Raw genomic sequence first — 13805 nt, 5'->3', positions numbered from 1 at the left:
CAAAAGATTTTTTAAAAGTGGAAGTGTATACAGAACGAATCGACAGTCCCTCAAACCTAACGATTCCCACTCTTAAGATCGCTCTTCACACGCTTTGTGTCTCTGCTTTCACTCACCTGTCACACATAAACGGAGCCAATCGTGCGTGTTTTTATGGACACGTTTAAAAAATGTTTTCAGATGCTTTTTTTTCTTATCATACCCCCTTTTCCATCTCCCTGGCCCTTCCCTCATATTCCAACAGCCAACGTTAAAATTTGGTTGGAATCCCTCCATGCCCTTTCATATTTATGAGGGCTGTCCAGAAAGTATCCGGCCACACAGTGTGAAAAAGAGGCATTTATTGAAGAAGATAGAAGATACAAGAAACGTTGTACATAGGACCATGACACCTCAGTCTCCTTCAAAGCTGTGACCTTCCTGAGGAACTCCGGTGCAGTGGTAGCGGTATGGAATCAGGTCACTAGCAACTGCAGCACCACGTTCCTTCTGCCCTGGTAGCAGAAATCGCAGAACGAATTTTGCCACGACACGTTTCATGCCAAGAGCCTGCATCAAAATCTCGGACATAATAGTTTCTGAAATCCCCAGATCAGCTTCTAGTTCCCACCTGTCAGTCACCGATCTGTGTTGATTGCAGCCTGCACACGTTCACCATCCTCAGGTGTCTGCTTGTTGCAGGCCTCCCAGAACGTGGGGCACTTCCCACAGGTTCTCCACCACCTTTGAAGCATTTGTGCCACATTTTAATTTGCACTGCACTTACTGCATCATCCCCGAAAACGTTTTGAATCATCCAAATAGTTTCTGTGGAGAAATGTTCAAGCTTAATGCAAAATTGGATGCAGATTTGTTGCTCTACTCGCTCAGTCATTTTGAATGGGACGGCCACACAGTGCACATGCTCACTGAATGGCATCTACCGCCCCCACAGACTAGTACAGTGAAGTCATCGTTGTTCACTCATGCGCATTCCAGTCCATTTCCCTCGGCTGCCAGGTTACATCGATGTCGTGCAAACATTATATTAACAATCGCTGCACTTTTTCTGGAAGACCACTTTATATATATAAAGCTTGCAAGTCATTGTCAAAATGGATCAAATTACGTATACTTAACTTTTCAATTAATAATATTGTGGAAACCCTTGCAGGTGACTCTCTTCTTTTTAAAGGCTACATCTTGTTCCACGACATAAATGTGCCGCCACTGAAACACTGTCCTTCATGGACTCTTTCCAGTTCTTTGGATACCGCAAATATTTCTGCACTAAACACCGTTATACAGTCTGCATTTGAGTGCTCCTGTTCACATCTGTGGGGCAAATTCTTACCAGTGAGATTGTTGGGTTGAAAGGAATATATATGTGAATTTTTAAAATAGATTGTTTTCCACATTGCTTTCCCACAAGGCAGTATCAGTTCTGTTTTTCGCCAGTTACATATGAAAATGTACTTTTCCTTCCACCCCTTCAGTAGTAGATGTTAACATTCTTTTGAATCTCTGCCTATCTGACAGGCTAGGAGTTACTTTCATTTGCATCTCCCTGAGGACTGGGAGGGTGAGTGGTGTGTTTACGGCCATTTGGGTTCAGTCTTCTTTGAGCCTCTTCATGTCCTGAGGACATTTTTCTATCAGATCCTTTGTCTCTTTCTTAACAATGTGTAAGAGACAGGATTAACCCTGTATCTAACAGTGTGCACGGGAAATACATTTTTCCCAACCTAGTGTTGGTCTTTTAACTTGGTTTATGGGAATCTCTAGCCATGGAACAAGTTTAAATTGTACGTCATCAGAAAGTGCCACCTAAGGTGCTCTTCCCGAAAGGTAGCAACGATAAACTCTGGCCTAGGTATTTACAAGGCTGTGAAGGCAGTGAAAGTGATTCAAAGTAGGCAGAGATGGGAGAGACTGACACTTGGGAGAAGGGAACAATGTGGAGTAAGTTTTTCGTTTGTTTTTTTTTTAAAGATTTTATTTATTTATTTTTTAGAGAGGGAAGGGAGGGAGGAGAGAGAGAGAAACATCAATGTGTGGTTGCTGGGGGTCATGGCCTGCAACCCAGGCATGTACCCTGACTAGGAATCAAACCTGCGACACTTTGGTTCCCAGCCCGCGCTCAATCCACTGAGCTACGCCAGCCAGGGCTAGTTTTTCATTTTTTTCACATCTTTGTGCCTGAGGGCGGGCCCAGGGCAGTGCCACATGAGTCTGCTAAACATTTGGACAGCAATTCGAATTCTTACTTGTCGAGGAACCAGAGGGAAATTTGGGGGCTTCCACAGTAATTGGAAAGTGAAGGAGGAAATAAATCCCAGGGAGGAGAAATCTATGGGGGAGAGGGGAGGGTTCCAGATCCTCCATGTAGTTTATCACGGAAACCTCAGGGCTTGTTCGTTTGTTTGTTTGTTTGTTTTTCCGAACTAGGGATTCGGTGGGAAAACCCCAAGAAGCCTAACTGTGCCGTCTGAACAGAGACTTCAGCCGTGCCTGCCACGGGGAGCCCAGACCTGGGGTCTGAGTTCAGCCAAGTGAACGGCCTGGTAACATTTAAGAAATCAACAGCCTTCCAGAGGAACATAATAGAATCCAGAAGTCTCTATAGCTTACCATCAACGGTATCCAGGACACAGTCCAAAATTACTAGACATATGAAGAAATAGAACAATGTGACCCGTATTTTAAAAAAAGGGAAAAAATAAACCATTTTAAAAAAGAAAAAAAAGTAATCATTGAGACCAACCTCAAAGTGACCCAGACCTTGGAACTAAGAAGCAAGCATGTTAAAGCAGCTATTGCAACTATAACATTCAAGGCCATGAAGGAAAATATGCCAGTAATGAATGATTAAATAGAAAAACTCAGCAAAGAAATGGACTATAAAACTAAGCAAAGGGGAGTTCTAGAACCAAGATGTATAATATCAAATAAAATATTAACCGGGTGAAATTAAATTTTACATAGTAAAAAATGATTCTTTTTTTGACCGACTCTCGGTTTCCTGTCCCGGGTAAAAATGTCCCCCCAAATCCCTGTATTCTACATGCATTCACCTTAAATTTCTTCCAGGGTTTTTATATTTTATTTTTACATTTAACTCCTATCAATCCACTGGGATCTATGTTTTATATGAAGTGAGGCTCCAACTTCACTGTCTCGCAAATGGATAAGTTGCTTTTTTTCTAGCATTATTTATTAATTCACCTTTTTTCTTCTTACTGAGGTGAAATATGTACTATGTATTGAATTGTCATATATAGTGGGATACATTTTGGGGATCTTTATTCTGTGCCAGTTTCCTGTGAATTCAACAATCCCGTTCCAGTACTGTACTGTTGGATCCAGCAGGTTCATAGTTGATTTTAATATCTGTCAGGCAAGACCGACTCCTTTAAATACTTTTGGCCCTTCTCAGACACTTATTTTCCCACATAAACTTTATGATCATTTCATCTAATTAAAATGGCACTAAAATTGGGATTACATAAAATTTATACACGAGTGTTAGAAAGAATGGACACTTTTATAGTGAGGTTTTCCATCCACCTGCATCCTTAGTTAACTACTGACCTCTGTTTCAATTAAGGGCAAATTTTTTTTATTTAAAGAATTTTATTTATTTATTTTTAGAGAGGGAAGGGAGGGAGAAAGAGAGAGAGAGAGGAACATCAATGTGCGGTTGCTGGGGGCAGTGGCCTGCAACCCAGGCATGTGCCCTGACTGGGAATCAAACCTGCGATGCTTTGGTTTGCAGCCTGCGCTCAATCCACTGAGCTACGCCAGCCAGGGCTTAAGGACAAATTTTTATTCAAAGATAAAGATCAATGACTTCAAATACTGTTTAGAAAACAAAAAAGATAGTCAAGCTCAAGACCCGTCAGCCAGCAGGTGGGCCTCACTCAGTGCCTGCTCTTCCTCCTTCTGCTGCCTCTCCCGACGGGCTCCCTCTCCTCAGCCCGGGGCCCCGACACACGCACGGACATACTCACTCACCCCCTTTCCGTGGGTCTGTCACGGTCCTTTCTATGTTTTGAATTTGGCTCAGTTCAAGGTGAGGTTTCCTTTACCACATTTCTTTCCACCCCCAATAAAACCACTTTTACATTCCTAAGGAAAAAAAAATTCCATCTAAGAATATCGTACATATTTTCCATGTTTCGTAAGTTTTTCAATGAATCTTCCTAATTTAATGGCTAGGGAGATTGACAAGAGACTTTATTTTATAGATTTCTGTGTTATTTGAATAATCATGAACACATTTTTGGGAAATAACTCAAAATAATTTTTCTTTCAATCAAAGGATGATATGGGTGAAGCTGAGTAGTGGTTTCGTGATACTTCATCACATTATCAATAGTGTTTGTGTGTCTAAAAGCTTTAATTTTAAAACCTGGCCTGGGGCTTCCATCCCTTGCTGCCTCCCCATGTGCTCACGGACACCAAACAGACAGCTGGCCTGGCCACAGGGTGCATAGGCGGGCCAGAGACCGCCCCGCCCCTGAGGAGCGCCCCGACCGCTCACAAACACTAGCTGGGGCCCACCGGTCTGCCGGGGGCCAGCGACTTGTCATCCGTCAGCAGAAGAGCCCGGAGTCCCTGCCAAAGCCTGCAGGACGGCAGCGTGCGCCCCTTTCGCAGCCACGGGCCCACAGAGCCTCATGGCTGCCATTCCCAGGAGGAGGCCACCACCTCCAGGCTCACCTGCAGCGGGGAGGGTTCTGGAGGAGGGGCTGCTCCGCTGCGGGACCCAGGCCCTGAGTCTTGGCCGAACTCCTCACACAGCCACAGGGAGGTGAGGACGGCCTTGCCCCGATTCCCACTAGAGGGACCGCCCCCAGGACCACACCCTGACTTTCCCTCCCCCACCACCCATGTTGCCTGACTCGGGGCCTCCAAGGGCTGGCCACACCACAGGGCCCTGTGTGAGTTTCCTAATGCCGCCATGGAAAATGACCACAGACTCACTGGCTTGATCAATACGGATTTGTTTTTTTACAGTTCCGGGGGTCAGAGGGCTGCAGGGCTGCAGTCAAGGTGCGGGCGGTTCCTTCCCGAGGCTCTCAGGGAGAACTCTTGCCTTGCCATTTGCAGCGTCTGCAGGCTGTCTGAGTTCCTTGGCTCCTGGCCCCGCCCACCCTCAAAGCCAGCATCGCGGGACTCCGCCCTCTGCTTCTGCTGTCAGCCTCTTCGGACTCTCCCGTTTCCCTCTTTCCCTTGCGGTTTTGGTGGCTACACGGGCCCAGCCGTCATCTCAGACTGTTAGCCCGACCACATCGGCAGCACCCCTTTGCCATGTGAGGTAATAGTCAAAGGTTCTGGGAATTAAAATGGGGACATCTCTGAGGGACTCTTATTTTGCTGGCTTGCATGCTCAGGGTAGGGCTGCCATCGTGACGCGGTGACAGGTGATGTTTCAGAGCCCACTGCCACTGTTCTCAGGCTCACTGGCTCAGTTCTTATCTCTGGGCTGAGAACACACCTCTTCCTCAGGTGACAGGCACCAACCCAAGGACAGAAGACTCCCTTAAGACAGCTGGATGGCTGGAGCAGCGGAAGACAGGTGCACCGTAGACTCCCCGCTGACAGATGCTCGCAGACACAGCAGGGTGGGTGGGGCTAGCCTCAGGCAATGGGTCCAGACCGCCCCCTGGGTGCTATTGTTAAACCTGGAAGTCTGCACACCCAAGGGTTTGTGAATGCAAACGTGTGTGTATACAGTGTGTGCAGGCAGTTATGGGTGTGCACACCCAGGCAGCAGTTGTAGTTGTGAGGGCATGAGCAGGTGTGTGCATGAATGAATGTCAAGGTGTGTGTGCACATCTGCACGTGAGTGTGTGTGTGTGAGCGCTTTTTAAGGAATGAACGGAAGCCAGTTCAACGTTCAAGTGGAAGAACAGGATTCATCCCAGGGGAAATGGCTCTCTGTTTTGAAAAGGACATTGTTGGCCCCCGTGTGCATTGTTAGTGGCCTGGCAAGGCCTGGACCGCACGGGATGGAAGCAAGAGAGGGCTGAGTCTCTCAGCAGAAGTTCTGAGAACAGCCTGGGAGGCTGCGAGGTCTCAGGGGCAGGGGAAGCAGTGATGACAATGAGGGGCACAGAGACGAGACAAAAGGAGGTGGGGGGAAAGGCCAGCAGCAGGAAGAGGACCCCAACAGGGAATGGGGCACGAGTTCCATGGAAGGTCACGGCCAGGGAAACATTCCCTGTGGTGGTTAGAGCAAGCGCACTCCCAGCGATGGTGACGTCTGCCCCTGAGTTGTAATTTGCTTCCTGTTGTGTGTAACTGTCCCCACTGCCCCCAAATCTTCATTGGGGAGAGTAACAGGGCATGGGTGGGTGAGAACAGCGGAAGCTGGAGTTCAGAGCCACTGTTAGGGGCCGGGAATAGTGGTGAGGGCAGCTACAGTGCAAATGGACCCTGGAGAGACTGCCTGGAGCCCCATGGGGACATTGGGGGATCTTCCACGGCCCATGGGATGGGAGCTTGAACTACCTGGTTTCGGTACAAAGTACGGGGTAGTCCTTGGGCACCTGGGTTATAAAGTGCCCGTAAAGGATATCGTGACTGTGACTATGGTTATAGCTGTGCTATCCGGAACTACGTGCTGGGTGTATCTAACGTGAGACTCTGTGTCAACTGCACGCCACCAGTTACTTCTTCTCCCTGGTAGACTCAGTCCCTCCAGTGCCACGGATCCATCTCCCTGGGACACCACATGCACATGGACCCATCGCTGGGTGGTTGATCTGGGCTGGGAGCTGTGCGTACAACTCCGTACTGACCTCTCCTCTTCCATGTCACCAAAGTGTCTCATATTCAACGTGCGCCCAGCTGAACTCCCTGCTTTCTCCTCATGACCCAGCTCTCGGCCAGGGTCCTGAGTGGATCGTTCCCCTCACACATCCGAGCAGGACATTAAGCGTCATCACTTGATCCCCACCTTTGTCACTGTCCCTTTATCCAGCTTCCATCTCCTTTAGCTTGCTAATTATCATGTCTCCGGTCCCTTCCAACCATATGCCTCCATTTCTGTTGCTTGATTTATGTGTCTTAGACATCAATCGAATTCCTGCTGGGACAGGTGAGGGTTTAGGAAATGCTATTTAAATACTGTTCATTACAGAGCGAAGTAGAGTTTTCCGTTTATATCTTCCTCTTCGAATACCATCTTCTCCCTGGAGTTGTCACCTGTCCTCTTCCTCTTGTGCTTTGTCATTGTCCTATTTGCACTCACTTCCAGCCCATCCAGTTGTGTCTTAGCGCACTGTCCCTTCCCAGAACACCCCATCTCCCACGGGGCCTGGCTGCTCCTGGTTGTGGCTGCATTCCTTCTTCTCAGGGGTTCCTCTCTGTTTTTCCGGGCTGCCCCGGGTCTCCTCGGCCACGACGCCTTCCTTTCCCTTGGTTTATTATTTTGCTGGAGCACATTCTCAGGTAATTTCCTTTAAAAGGGTTGCAGTGGAGGTAAATTTTCTGAGACAATCTTTCTTCGAACCTCACGTGGATCAATAGTTTGGCTGGGCATATAAATTGTAGTCGAAAATCATTTCCCTCAAAATTTTGACGCTATTGAAAGGATTGCACCCCGGGTTGCTAGGAGAAATTTGATGCCATTTTGGTACTCAGTCCTTTCTGGGTAACGTTTTTTTTTTCTTTTTTTGAGGCTTTTAATAGCTTCTCTCTATTTGAGGCATCCTGACATTTCGTGACACCAGCATGGATCTTTACGTCTCCACTGCTGTCGAGCACTCGGTGGGTCTGCATGCTCTGGAGACTCACATCCTTCAGCTGCGGCAAACTCTCCTGTATCATTTCTTTGCTAATTCTTTCCTTCACACCCCCCTCCCCTTAAATGAATTCTTTTCTGTTAACTACCATTAGTCAGCTACTGAAACTCCTAAACAAATCCTTTTTCTTCTCCTATGTTCTGCCTCTTAACCTTGATCTTACGTTCTGGAAGATTTCTTTGACTTTATTTTTCAGTTCTAGTGAATTTTTCATTTGAGCAATGCATGGTTTAATTTCCGAGTCCTTTCTTACTCTTCTTTTTCGGTGCATCCTCTGAGTAGGAGCGGGGTGGAGGGGCAGAGGGAGTCGATGGCTTTATCTGCTGGCTTTCCAGTCATCCCCTTGCTTTCAGCCCTGCAGGTCCCTCCCTCCCTCCTTTGCACACGGCACCTTTGAGACCAGGCCTCTCCCAGCTTCTGTGGGAGCAAATCCTTTTGTAGCAGGAGCCCCTCGGACTGCACGGGAGCTGCAGCGCCCTCTGAGCAGCTGCTCGGCGCCCTTCTCCCACCCACCGCCTGGCTCCCAGACACTCAGTGCAAGGTTGTGGCTCTCGCATCGGCCCCTCTCCTGGCTGTTCTCATCCCTGTGGGTGAGTGAGTGAGTGAGTGAGTACGCTGTTTCTTTCTTCCCATGCATTTGGTGGCATTTCGGGAGACAAGGGAGGTAAGTACACCTTGAAACGAGTCACCTGCAAACACAGGCCCAGGGTGATGTGTGTGAAATGCAAAACAGGTCACAGCACTGCCTTTCAACCCTCTACCACACCCAAACCCACCAGCCCAAACCCACTGCCGTTTAACGCCCTTGCATGCCCCCGCCCACCACCCCACGTGGCCTGTGGGGCTCTGCTGTGTTTCTCCCTCCCTCTCACTTGCCACATGTTGGCCACATTGGCCTCTTCCTCTTCTTCCTCTTGACTTTTTACGGCAGTAAAAATGCCATAAGTTCACAGCTCAAGGAACCCTGAAAAGCCGAGAGCCCCATGTAACCAGTACCCAGAACGTGAAACAGAAAATCACCAACTCCAGAAGCCGCCTCCTCGTCCCTTCCCGTCACTATTTCCCACGGGTGACCATTCTCCTGACTCCTAACACCCTGGGGTTAGTCTTGCCTGTTTTTGTACTTTATACAGGCGGGATTATCCGTACCAACGCTTTTGTTCTGTGTGCTTTCACTCACACACACATCCTTGAGATTCGTCCATGTTGAATACAGCTTTTTTGAATAGTACCCCAATGCACGACTGTATCACAACTTATCTATTTTGATAAACTTAGCCATTCTACCATTTGTAGACATCTGGGTAGTTTGGGGTCTTTGACCGTCATGAGTGGCGCAACTCTGAACACTCGAGCCCGTGTCTTCGGTAAACAGGGTGGTGCCCGAGCAGGAGTGGAACCGCTGGGTCGCTGGGGAGGGATGCAGCCAGCTTCGTGCCAAGCAGTGCGCCGAGGCACCGATACTGCATCCCACGTGCAGCGCGCCAGTTCCTGTCCTCCATACCCTCTCCCACACCTGAGGTTTTCTCTTCCTATTTTCAGCTGCTCCTGGGGGTGGCAGTGGTATCTCGTAATGGCAGTGTTCATTTCTCTGATGACTCATGACGTCTGGTACCTTGTCACGTGTGCGCTGGCCTTCTGAGTACCTTTGGTGGCATGTCTGTTAAAGCCTTCCTCCCTCTTGAAAAAGTAATTGAATTCCCCGTCTTTTCCCTTTCATCTGGAGGCATTTTTTATATATATATTCTGAATCCGAGCTCTTTGTTAGGTGTGTGAATTGGAAACATCTCCGCCCACTCCTTTCCTCGGCTTTGCACTCTCTGGCTGCTGTCTTTCAGAAACAGAGTTTCTTGACTTTGATGTGTTCATTTCATGTGTTCTTCCTTACCTCGTTAGCCATTTTGCATCCTGTTTCTGAGACATATTTGCCTACTCCAGGTCTCCTATGTTTTCCTCTAAAAACGTTATTGTTTTGCCTTTTACATGTTGCGCTGTAATTATCTGGAATTACTTTTGTGTGTGATGTGACATAGGAATAGAGACATTTTTTTCCACAGGGATATGCAACTGACCCGGCACCATTCACTGAAAAGACGACCCCTTGCCCACCGAACTGCCAGGTGGCGTTTGCTGTAACTATGGTAATCACACGTGGGCGGATCTGCTCCCAGCCCCTGTCCTCTGTTCCGGTGCTCAGTTTGTTTACCCTTGCACCAACACCATGCTGCCTTGATTGCTGTGGCTTTTAAAAAAAACAATCTTGGCATCCAAGGGCATTTCTCTTCTTCACGGTTGCACTCCTTAGCTGCTGCTGGGCACGGCCTCCTGTCAGATGCACGTCTTTGCCGCGCTCCCTCGCGGTCCTGGGGCCTTGGCGCACGCCCCCCCCCCGCTCTCGCCCCCAGATCCGCTCTTCCTCTTCAGGTCCCGCCCCGGCCGCCGCTTCCTCTGAGCAGCTCTCCCGGAACTCCCCGACCACGTCAAACGCCCCTCTGTAGAAGCCCCCCTAATGCCACCTAATTCTCCTGTGTCACACTGCTCACAGCCTAGTTTTACATTTCTTCTTGTGGTTGTTTCATCAGTGTTTAGTCCTTTTCTTAGCCTGTGGAGCCCCACAAGGAAGAGGACCACATCTGCCTTATTTATCAATACATTCCCAGGGCTGAGCACAACTAGTCGCTTAATCCAAATTGTTGAATTAAGGAAGGAAGGAGTCCCTGGTTTATGGCAGAATGAGGGCTGGTGTTCGTGTGTGTCTCTGTGTGTCTGGGTACGGCAAAACTTTTCGGGGGGGCGTGGTGGGGTAGCCATGAAAAGGAGACCCGCTTAGGAGCAGCAGATCAGGGTGATGGGCCCCTGGCCTCCGCTCCAGAGCTGCTGGCTCCGCCCTCCTCCCTTCCCGCCCTGCAGGGTCCGGCTCTCCCAGCAGCCTCCCCTCCTTCCTCGGTGGCTGGAGGAAGACGCTGGTCTCCGGCTGCCTCTGCTCGGCTGCCCTTGTGCAGTTGTCTGCCAGTTGTGCACGCCGATTACTATGAATGCCACCATCTGGTGCGCCACGTGGACATCATAATCTTTTCTTAATTACATTAGCAGCGCAATCAGTTACTGCATTACAAGGCCGGCGATGAGCTTTTAAATCTTGGTGGAAATCATAAATAATTGCACTAAGTACCAGGCGCCAGATGTGTGTGCCAACTCTGGTTGCACTAGATAAATAGTAACCTTACAAGAGTGTTAGACAGCAGGCGGTCCGGCCGGCCACCAGGCCACACCACACCTGGGGCCCTGCTGCGGGAAAGCCCCCACCGAGCGCGCACCTGAAGAGAGGCAGGGGAAGGACTCCGAGGAGCCCTCTGTGCGTGCAGGTGCCAGGGAGAGAGAGGAGTTCTCAGAGCCAGAGCCAGAGCCAGAGCCGGGGCAGGAGGAATGTGGAGGCAGACAAAGGGAAGAATGAGGTGGGTGGACGTGAAGGGGGAGACGGAGAATGAGGGAGGAGAAGGCGGGAGGGGAGGAGCACAGAGCAATGTGGAGAGAACAGGGGCCCAGAGGGAGAGAGGGAGACAAAGATGCTGAGACGGAGGCAGAGGAACACGGAGAAAGGCTGAGAGCAGAGGGAGGGCCAGGACAGAGAAGGACAGGGCGTGAGGAGAACATCCCACGTGTGCGGTGAAGCTGCGGGAACAAAGGGAAGGCCTTGTGACTTCTGACCTTTTGCTCTTGGCCGGCAGCTGGGAGGGATCCCGGGCGCCAGCTGGGCAGACATGGCCACAGGGTGGATGTGGCCGTGGCCAGGCCTGAATGGCTTTCTAGCAGGATGCTCGGGGCTCTGGGAAGGATGCTCTCCTTGCTGCTTCTTTCTGAAAACCTCCTGAGTCTGAGAGGGAGCAGGTAGGACACACAAGACCCAGAGGAAGCAGCTCTGGTGTGAGCAGAAGGGGGCCCCGGAGGTACTTTAAGCAGTTAGAAGGCCCAGGATTGGGGAAGTCTCTCTGAGGGTGTGGCTTTTAGGTGGAGACGTGGATGATAGGTCACAGGGAGCCAGGGAAGAGCAGGGGAAGGATGGGAAGAGCATTCCAGGAGATGGGGGAACAGCATGTACAAAGGCCCAGAGGCAGGAAGAAACACAGCACACTTAACACATTGTTTACGGGTAGCTTTTATCTCGCGCTCTACTACCAGTCAACATAAAACGTGTAAATACATTTCCCACGTACAATGTGTTAAGATGATCAGAGAGAGAGAGCAGATGTGGCTCAAGCACATAGGGGAGAAAGGTACAGAACCTTACGCGTTTATTTCTACTCACTCCTGAAATCTCATCAAAATGAATTTTAATGGAACGTAGGGCTGTATACATCCATGGGATAAAGAGAACAGCAGAGGAGGTGAAACAGACAAGTGTTGTTAACTAAATTTTGGAAGCCTGCAAGATGGTGGTCACTGACTTGCAGAGCTGGGAAAGCTGCAACTTGGGTTTGGAGTGAGAAGCCCCCGGGGACCACACCAGTGTGCCCCATGGAGCGGGGATAGGCTCGGGGCTGGCCGGCTGGGCACCTCCGAAGGGGCTGGAGGGGGGACACGAGAGAACAGGTTAGAGCCTCACTCAGCCAGGGGACCAGCCACCTTCCACCATGGCTGAAGGCAAGAAGTTTACGCTCTGGGAGGCGGACTGGGGGGGCTCTGCACTTGGGGCATTAGCCGAGGAAAGAGCGAGGCACGGACTAGAACTGAGAGGAGAATAAATGAAAGAACTCACAGGCAGGGTGTCCTCCTAGGCAGCTCACAGGATGCTGGCCGTTGGGGCTCCCTCTGTCCTCCTCTCCCTCCAGGTCAGGAGACTACAGAAATCCTTCCTAGGGGAACTGGCGGGCACCGGCAAAGAGCTCAACAGACACCATGCACGGCCCTCCCGGGAGACAGCCAGGGGCTGCCCGGTCACCCCGCTGAGCCCCGCCCAGGTGCACCGCTTCCAGGCAGCTCTTCACGTCATGTTAAATGTGAGCGACAGCCCACCGTCACCAGACGTGGGTGGGAAAGTCTACGATGAAGGACAGAGACCAAAGATGCAGGAAAAGAGGGAAAGGCAACTAGGAGGAAAGAGAGGCCGCACAGGGAGCAGGGAATCATTTATATACACACCTACACATGATATCCTTTGAAAAATAAGAAAAGGCCCTGCAGCCATAAAATAAGATTAAAGTGCTCTCTATGTGGTTTTCAAGGGGATGTTGAGAGAACAGGAAAGGGTTGGAAGATAAAATCAGGATAACCCACAATTTAGACTAAAATGAAAGAAAGAGTGTTTTTAAAATAGGAAGTAAAATAAAGAGAAAATTCGGACATCGATCCAGGAGGTCTAACATCCAAATATCCAGGGATCAAGAAAGAGAGGAGAAATGAAATCAGTTCAGGAAGTCGAGAATGATGCTAAAGCTCTTCTGAAAAAAGAAAGGAGCACATTACAGAAGAAATAATACAAGAGAACTCCCACAGTTAAAGGACATGAATTTGCAGACTGAAAGCTAACAATCCAGCCCAATGAAAAAGAACCCACAATCACTCATATTATCAGGCCATTTTAGAATGCAAAGAATAAAGAGAGACTCTAGAAACTCCCAGAAAGGAAGCAAGTTGTATGCAACGAACTGGGAACCAGAATAGTACTCAACTTTCCCACAGCAATCCTGGAAGCCAGAAAACAAGGCTCAAAGATCTGTAAAGTATAAGGTAAAATAATGTCCAACCAAGAATTCTGAATCTCACCTAGTCATCCCTGAACTGTGAAAGAAGAGTAAACACATTTTCAGATGTGAACGATTGAAAACAGTATATATTAGCTCCTCTGCATGCCTTCTCAGGGTGCTACTAGGAGACATGCTACAGCTAAATGAGGGAGGAGATCAAGAAACAGCCAAAGCTGGGGATGCAGGGAACGAGACCCAGCAGAAAGGCCAAAGGCAAAGCTGGGGTGATGGGAAGGAAGCTGTGTGGCGGGCAGGCCTTGAGAAAAACCAC

The sequence above is a fragment of the Phyllostomus discolor genome, chromosome 3 (assembly GCF_004126475.2).
Source record: "Phyllostomus discolor isolate MPI-MPIP mPhyDis1 chromosome 3, mPhyDis1.pri.v3, whole genome shotgun sequence".
NCBI lineage: Eukaryota > Metazoa > Chordata > Mammalia > Chiroptera > Phyllostomidae > Phyllostomus > Phyllostomus discolor.
This window is presented reverse-complemented; position numbering follows the sequence as displayed.